The sequence below is a fragment of the Tenrec ecaudatus genome, chromosome 5 (assembly GCF_050624435.1).
Source record: "Tenrec ecaudatus isolate mTenEca1 chromosome 5, mTenEca1.hap1, whole genome shotgun sequence".
Lineage (NCBI taxonomy): Eukaryota > Metazoa > Chordata > Mammalia > Afrosoricida > Tenrecidae > Tenrec > Tenrec ecaudatus.
In genome coordinates, this window is record NC_134534.1 from 146145498 (window position 1) to 146154771 (window position 9274).

Genomic DNA, 9274 nt, shown 5'->3' on the forward strand with positions numbered 1-9274 from the left:
TCAGAAAAGACTTGACACCCAACCGCAACAAGGCACACCTATCTCTTTACTATGGCTTCTGTTGGTATCTTTTTGCTGATTGACCGTCAAGCTCTCTTAAGAAAAAGAGACCTGCCTTCTAACAAATAATTATGGCAGATGATATGATAATCTGGCTGCTGAAGTCAGGGTTTTATATTTTTAACCTGGATGAATAAAGCCGCTGGAAGCACTGCTTTCTGAAAGCAGAGGGTCAAATTTCCCTTTGGTATTGACTCATTCTTAATCTTGGGAAGCACCCTGGGAGGGCCTCTTGGGCTGTGTAAATACAAAGCACTTACCACTCCTAGTTGCTCCACTGTCCTGTCAGTGTAGGCTTGTGGGTTGTCATGTTGTCAAGTCGCTGGACAGATTTCAGTGGAGCCTGAAGGCTGAAGCCAACTAGGAAGAAAGACCAGCTGATCTGCTTCTGAACAATCAACAAGTGAAAATCCCATGGGAGGACCCATATGATCCCATTGTGCTTGGGTCCTCTTGACCGGCAGCTAACAACAATAGCAATCGTTTTGGAGGGGAGGAGTCCCTGCTTCGTGCAAATGGCTAATTTAAGTGGCTGCTAGCCAAAAGATGGGAGGTTCGAAGTCACTCAGCGGCACTTTGGAAAAAAGGACAGGCAGCTTTTGGAAACTGTGTGGAACACAGTTCAACTCTGACCCACATGGGCTCGCCATGGGCTGGACTGGACTCAACAGCGGCTTTATATTACTGTGAGTGCTCTCTGAGCCATAGGGGATGCGGTAGACAAAGTGGAATGGAGAGGCATGCTGAGAGAACGTGCCAACTTGTTCTTTCTCACATAGTGCCGGAGGAGAGGCTGCAAACCAGAAGGAGCTTGTTACAGGATGCTGTGGAGTTCTACCTGTGGTGGTATGTAAAACTAAAAAAGTCCCAGAACTTAGGAACTGAGCTGCTGGCAAACTCCCCTGTACTCTGTCTTTTGTGGGGCATAGGCAAGAGGACACCATCTGGCGGTGGTGATCTCAGTTGTGTTCTGAATGTGTCCCATTTTTCAGGTGGAATATTAAGAGTGCTTCCTAAGTCAGTGGTGGGAGCCAGAGAGTAGCGCCAGTCGAGCTGCAATCTCACCCACGAGAGGCTGCAGGGCAGCAGCAGGTTCGGAAAGCTGAATTAAAAAAACCACACAGGAATGGCTCCTGAGAACCCAAGAGCTACATTCTATGGTATTATAAAAACTGCGGGGGAGGGGGCAGCCAGGAGTATACTATGTGCGGGCAGTGGCTATGAGAGCTTAGGTCATCATAATTTACATAAAATTTTTATTTTATTTTATAGTAATAAGCTAAAAAGGTAGGCTGCAATCTAAGTTACTCTGTATGCAAGTACAAGTCTCCAAAGTAGCCCCCAATGATCCTCACCTTCTGGTGCCCGTGCCCTTAGGCAGCCTTGCCCACTGCAACAGTCTGGTCCGACCTATACAAACGATAGATTAGGGTGGAGGTTACAGTTCGCGATTTCCAAGACTGCATCATAAAGAACATGCAATTTCTGCGGGGGTCTCTTGAGTCACTTGCTCTTGGCAGCCAGCCGTCATCTCATGAGAGCACCTGAGCATCAGTCTACGGAGGTCCACAGGGCAGAACTGAGGTCAGCTTAATCAAGACCCAGGACCGACTTGCATGGTAAGAAAAGCACATTGAGGTGAATCTTCTAGTTTCATTCAAACCTTTAGTTGACTGCACGCCTGGCTGACATCGACTGAGCCCCTTGAGAAGTCTGTAGCCATGACCACCCAGTCAAAGGGCTGCCAAATCCCCGACTTGCAGGAACTAGGAGAGACAATAACTACTAACTACTGTTTTATACCACTAAGGATTTGGATAATGTGCAATGGAGTAATAGATGTTTAAAGCATCGTACTATACCTAGTCCTCACTTATCCACATAGTTGGGTTCCAAAGACCAGGCTGTTATTTGTAAGTGAAGGATGACCACATCAGATCCCACAATAAAGGAACTTGACATCAGTTCATAATTGCTAAATCACACCATTACTTAAATGCCAAACCTCCGAAACCTTTGTCTGGCCAAGCTGACACACAACTATCCCAGCAAGCATTACTCTCACCTCATACTTTAATGTTTGTCACTGTCAGACAAGTATCGTGTATGTGAAAAAATGTCAGATTGTAGATCTTTTACTATTGTCACAAAGGCAGCATTTCAGGTGAGATAGTCAATAAATAATGAGTTGGTATATAGATTCTACAGAATAAATGCCTCTGTATAAAAATCTGCCAGAGAGATCAGGAAAGTTTTCAGATAGAAAAAAAAAACAGTCACAAGTTGAATTGTCAGAGATAAACAGGAGCTTGCAGGTGGATTTGAGGTGGAAGAAAAATAGTAATCTTTTCAAACTTGAGCAACAACTTGACCACAAAGCCAAGGGCAAGAGGGCCTGGCTTATTTTAAAATAAGCAAAGAGTTCTGCATGACTGGAGTGCAGTATGTTTAAAGAATGAGTTACTGGGGTTAAATTTACCTAAAGAATTTGGTTTAAAAAAATAAAAAGCATTTGGTTCCTGTAAGTTAACTTCCAAAACCTAGGAATTTCCCCAGTGATTGAAATGTCTTTGATGAGGCTCTATGAGGGTTTATGCTAATGCTGCCTTTGGTGTGGGGCTGGCCAGAGCAAGAGGACCCATCTTGGTGTCAGTTGACCTCAGAGGCATGATTCAATCCACCACGATTCCATTATGACTCCACAATACAGACTGTGCACAGAAGTTATATGTGCTTCCTGGTTGGTAAGTGACACTACCAAGGAAAGGTAATGTATCTCTTTTTGAGACACTGAAGATTTATGTTGGGAATCCTGCTGGACATTGCCCTATGTGTTCCTTCATTTAATATTCTTTTTGCTACAATCAAATTGTAATCATATGTATATTGTTTTCCCGAATTCTATGATTCATTCTAAGGCATTATTGAACCTGAGACCGTAGTGGGAGCCAGCAGGTCAGAAGTGAGGTAGTTCTGGGGTTTAACTTAGTGAGGAAAATCCTGAATTTATAGCAGCAGGTCAGAAGTGAAGCTGTGTGGGGTCTCCAAGCTTATAGCTGGCACCTGAGGTAGTGGGCAGGGATTTGAGCAGTCTAGAAAACTGTGCCTTTTTACTTGGGAAGTCTGTCCTGGTTCAGGGAACCAAGGTCGGAAGAAGGAGTGCTCCCCGGGCAGCTTGGGTCAGAATAGACATGGAACAGAATTGAATTGAATTCATCTTTATAATTTAGGAGTTGATTTTCCTAACATTGGTAGAGAAAGAGTAGACAGGAACCAGCTCACAGAGGATCTCTTTTTTAATCATTTTATTGGGGGCTCGTAGAACTCTTATCACAATCCGTTCACCCATTGTGTCAAGCACATTTGTACATTTGTTACCATCATCATTCTCAAAACATTTGCTTTCTACTTGAGCCGTTAATATCAGCTCCTCATTTCCCCTCCTTCCCCGTTACCCCCTCCCTCATGAACCCTTGATAATTTATAAATTATTATTATTTTGCCCAGTGGATCTTATATGCCAGATCAATGCATCTGTTTCTTCTCCTGAAGGAAATGGAAGCATTGAAGAAATTATAAGCAGACAATTGACATAACTAATTGTACATTCAGAATAATGACCAGCTGGAAGAGGAAGTGGTGACAGAGAGGCCATTTAGGGGTTACTCAAGTCCAGATGAGAACTAATTAGTGCATGGAAGAGAGAGAATAGATGGGGGGGAAGGGGCTTTCAGGAGGCATAAATTTTAGAATATGGAGGATGAGAGAGGGAAGATGGAAGGTCTAGACGGGTTGACACACTGCCATGCACAACTCTTCTAGTACATGTGGTGCTGAAGTACGATTGAAAAAAAATGTAAAGGATTATCATTCAAAAAATAAAGGATATTCTTCAAATAATGGTGATTTCATTTTTTTGTTAAACTATATTTATGATTCTCAAATCATTTTTAAACTGTGTGAAGGACAGGATTGGCTCTATGTCTCAAAAGCTTGTCAAGCCCTAGTCTAGAAGGAAGAGCAAAGTCTGAATTGAGTTTAAATGGTTTGGGGGACATCCAGAAAAACATGTAACTAGAAACACTAATCTGAGATAGAACCCAACCAGGAGTGAAGTCAGGCTGATGATGGAAACTTAAGTGTGGCTGGATTTTTCCTTCAAGGAAAAGTAAATAATCCCAGAGAGGAGTAAACTCGTAGAGCTTGAGAGGTTGAGAAGACTTTTCTTTCACCGATGGTAAAGCTACATATTCAGATATCAGATATCCAGGAAGAACCTGCAATGATATTATTTGAAGAGTGGCGGTGGAATCATGTAGAGGTAGTGAGGGTACCTGAAGATCTCTTTTGAACATCTTCCAATTGCTTGAGGATTGGCTCATCAGAACCAGGTGAGTTATTGGATATAGAGATTGAAAGACAAGGAAGCGTCTACACAATTATTCCCCCATTGAAAGTTTCCTATTTGTATCTGACTGCGTTATCACCTCTACTTTCTTTAGGTCTCTGCCCTTCTATAGCATTGATTTAATCAGTTTTGAATTACATTTTGCTTATTTAATTCACTCATCCTGTTCTCCTCTCCTTCACCTATTTTCCAATACATTTGTATCACTTTCAGGATCTGATCTTTGCACCTCTTTTCCTTTTTCTTCTTCCTGCTTCTTTGTGAACAGAACTAAGTGAAATTTTCCCCTCTATTGAGTCTATAATAGGTGTGTCCCAATTCTCAATTTCCTTGCTTGAATATTTTTTTATCTTTTAAAAATAGATTTATTGGCTTATAATTCATATATCATACATTTAAATAGTTCAGTCCTATTAAGAAGAGTTGTGCTGTTATCACCACAATCAACCTCAGAACATTGTCTTCTTTCTCATGCTCATGGTTGTGAGCTTCTTGCTTGAGTATCTTATAGACTTGGCATACTTATTGATTTCATTGTCACTAACTGCAATTCTTTGAATTTTTTCATCTAATAGAGTGATTTTTATCTCTAACACCAAAATATGCCTAGTTTCAAAATTGGCATCACACCAACTCACCTGATTCGCGGTGAGGTACTAATCCAAGAACTATAAAAAATATGCAGATAAATGTGCCCATAGCATTGAATAAAAAAATCTCAATGCCCTTGAGCCAATTCTGACTTACAGGACAGACGAGAACTGCCCCCTGCAGGTTTCCAAGGCTGTAACTATGGGAGTAGAAAGCCTGTCTTTTTCCCACAGAGAAGCTGGTGGTTTTAAACCACTGACCTTGCAATTTAGTGACCCAACTGTACCCCGTGATGCCACCGAGGCTCCTTTGCCGATAGCATGAACACTCAAAAAGAACAAATGATTTACAAGTTGTATAGTTTAGTCATCAAGTTGGGAAGAAAATCATTGCAATAAATGTAGCAAAAGGAGAGCAAATGCTTTGAAAATGATTAGGGCAAAGAATGTACGGATGTGCTCTATACAATTGATGTATGTATATGTATGGATTGTGATAAGAGTTGTATGAGCCCCTAATAAAATGTAAAAAAATAAAAATGTAATAAAAATGTAAAAAAATAAATAAATAGGATCTGCTAAGTCCAAAAAAAATGTAGCAAAAACCTAAATTTTGAATGATACTATTTCCTTTGGTTGTTTCAAAACTATTTCTGTCTCACTAAATATTAGTGTCAGTGAAATTTTGCTATCTTATTTGTGGTAATAAATGTGACTTAAAAAAATAGCCCCTTAATTTTTGTTAGCAGGAAAATCCATGGAAAATAAAGCAGAAAAGGAGTAAATGGAACTGAACCTTTTTACCAGAGTACTTAGGGGAGGAGCTCAAGCATAAAGAGCCAATGCTTAATGGACTGAACTTCGATATTTCACTGACAAATATAGGGTGTAGCAAATGTTTTCTAAGGTTCATTTTGATGGACATTTTAAACTTAGCTTTGGATAATGCTGTTTTATACCATCATTAAAGGTAAAGTTTATACTTTATTTAAATACCATAACTTAGTCAATCATTTGTATATTGTTGAACACACTAGAATATTCCCTTTTATTAGCAACATTGTGTACAAAGACCTGTACACAAATCTTTATGCAAATATATTCTTATAATTCTTTAGTAATGGCTTATTCCCTAGGCTAAAGATTTATTTAGAAAATGTAAGTTACTGATTTTGATACAATGTATCAAATGTATATACTCCACCTTCTTTAGCAGTATATTTTGTGATTTAAATTCAGCTCATCAAACATTTATTCAAAATGTATTTATTATTTTTTTAATCATTTTATTAGGGGCTCATACAACTCTTATCACAATCCATACGTACATCAATTGTGTAGGCACATTTGTACATTCATTGCCCTCATCCAAAATGTATTTATTTAATGACGAGCCAGGTAGTATTTATTTAGCATTTACTACTTGGATCCACAATCAATGCTCCTAGAAGCAGCAGTCAAGAAATCATACAATGAATTACACTGGGCAAATCTGCTGTCTAAGACCTGCTTGAAGTGTGAAAGAGCAAAGACGTCACTTTGAGCACGAAGGTGGGTCTGACTCAAGCCGTGCTATTTTTCATTCACCTCCTATGTATGTGAAAGCTGGAGACCAAATTAAAAAGACAGCATGAGTAGATGCATTTGTATTATGTGTTGGAGAAGAAGGTTGAAAGTACCATGAGCTGTCAGAAGAACAAACACCTTTGTCTTTGAAGAAGTGCACCTTAGGAAGAAGCAAGGATGGAGAGGCTTTGTCTCATGGACTTGGAACATTGTATCAAGAGGGATCAGTCCATGGAGAGTGACATCATGCTTGGAAGAGTACAGGGTAGGAGGGGGTAAAGGAAGACTCTCAAGGAGATGGACTGACACTGTGGCTGCAACAATGAGCTCCGGCATAACCACAGTTGTGAGGATGGCATGAGACCAGGTAGGGTTACGTTCTGCTGTGCATGGAGACTTGGTGAGTCGGAGATGATACAATAGCACCTAACAGCCACATGTCAAGTGCAAGCTTCCTGGTAGCACAGTTAGGAAATGTGTGTGTGTGTGTGTGTGTGTGTGTGTGTGTGTGTGAGAGAGAGAGAGAGAGTGAGTTTTGGTAGTGTTGTTATTTTGGGTTTTGTTTTGTTGTTGTTTTTTTGCTAAACAAAAAGGTTTGACAGTTGGAACTCACCAGCAGCTCCACAGGCAAAAGCTTCCATCAAGCTTTTCCGGACTGGAACCCTACAGGGACAGTCTGCTCTCTACTATAGGGTAGCTGTAAGTGAGAATTGACTTTTCCGCAACCAATGTGTTTTTGGTTTATGTGCCAAGTACTGTTCATTTGCATAGATACGTATCAGTGATTCAAATGGAGTTGGTTTAATGTGTACAACTTATGGGGATGCAAACCTGGCTCCTTTTGAAAGGACTTACAGTCTTGTTTGGGGTGAGACACATTCCTAGCTGTAATATTAGAATAAGCGTGCAACACATAATGGATTTGCACTGTACCCCTTTGGAGTAAGACGTGTTCTGCTCCTTGGTTTCTTCATGTCAAATCAAACCTGGCAGTCTTTTCCCCACTGCAGTGAACTATACAAATCATACAAGGGCACCGAGGCTTGAGGGGGCCAGGGAACCTGCAAGAGCAGTGGTAACGGAGCTACTTCCATCCAACTGCAGACCTTCAGAGGTTTCCATTCATGGCAGTCGTGAGCCTGGCACCTTTGTTTGTTTGTTTTTTAATCATTTTATTGGGGTCTCATACAGCTCTTATCAAAATCCATCTATCCATCCATTGTGTCAATCACATTTGTACATATGTTGCCATCATCATTTTCCAAACATTTTCTTTCTACTTGAGCCCTTGCTATCAGCTCCTCCCCCCTCTTCGTGAACCCTTGATAATTTAGAAATTATTTTTTTTTCATGTATTACACAGACCGCTGTCTCTCTTCACCCACTTTTCTGTTGTTCGTCCCCCTGGGAGGCAGTTATATGTCAATCATTGTGATTGCTTCCCCATTGCTGCCCCGCCTTCCTCTTTCCCTCATGAGCCCTAGCTGTTTTTTTTAAATCATTTTATTGGGGCTCATACAACTCTTATCACAATCCATACATCAATTGTGTAAAGCACATTTGTACATTCATTGCCCTCATCATTCTCAAAACATTTGCTCTCCACCCAAGCCCCTGGCATCAGCTCCTCATTTTTTCGCCTCCCTTTCTGCTCCCCTCTTCTCCCTTCACTCACTTTTCTGGTTCGTCCCAAGGGAGGAGGTCACATGTAGATCCTTGTAATCGGTTCCCCTTTTCCAACCCACCCTTCTAGTATTGCCATTCACACCACTGGTCCTGAAGGGATCATCCGCCCTGGATTCCTGTGTTTCCAGTTCCTGTCTGTACCAGTGTACATCCTCTGGTCCAGCCAGATTTGTAAGAGCCTAACACCTTCATTGCTGTTCCTGGGTTCTAAATGATCTGCCTTCCAGGTGTTCCCCTGCCTCTAAGAGATGGACACCCCAAGGCATCATAAAATCCCACAGCTCTTCTCAATCTCAATACTGTCCCCACTGGTGTGTGCCTTCATGGAGAGCTCTTGGAAAACAAAGACCTATTCATTCTCTGCTGGGTCAAGGAAAGGATAAAACTTCTTGAGGAGATAGGAACTGCTACTTAATCTTTCCTGATAAACATGTAACAGACAGCCAGACAGTTGACTTTGGAGGAGTTACTCAATCTCCTTTAACCTCAAATTCTTTATCTCTAAGATAGCAAACAGCAACTTCATCCTCCCTGTGGCAGAGGCCAAAAAACCTAATTGTCTCCAGGACCTCTCCTTCTCTCGCTCCCAAGCTTCCATATTCTCCTCGGCAGTGCTCTCCAGAGCTTGACCACTCTTCTGCACCTCCCATTTCTACCTGGGTCAGACCTCCAACAGTTCTCTCCTGGATCTTTCCACTAGCCTTCCAACAGGTCTTCCCAAGGCTGCCCTTGTTTTCAGGCAATGGCTCATGATACTTTCTAAACGGTACATGGCTTTTCATCTAACAAAGAAGGAAGAATTAAATCTTAGGCTAGTCTATAAAGTCTTATGGGGCTTAGCGTCCCTCCTGCTGCTCAACACACCCAGTTCCTCCACACACCCCTTCCTCACACAACACTCCTCTGATCTCCAATCACACACCTCTTCAGTCATTCTACCCTTGCCCAACGTGGTCAAAGACAC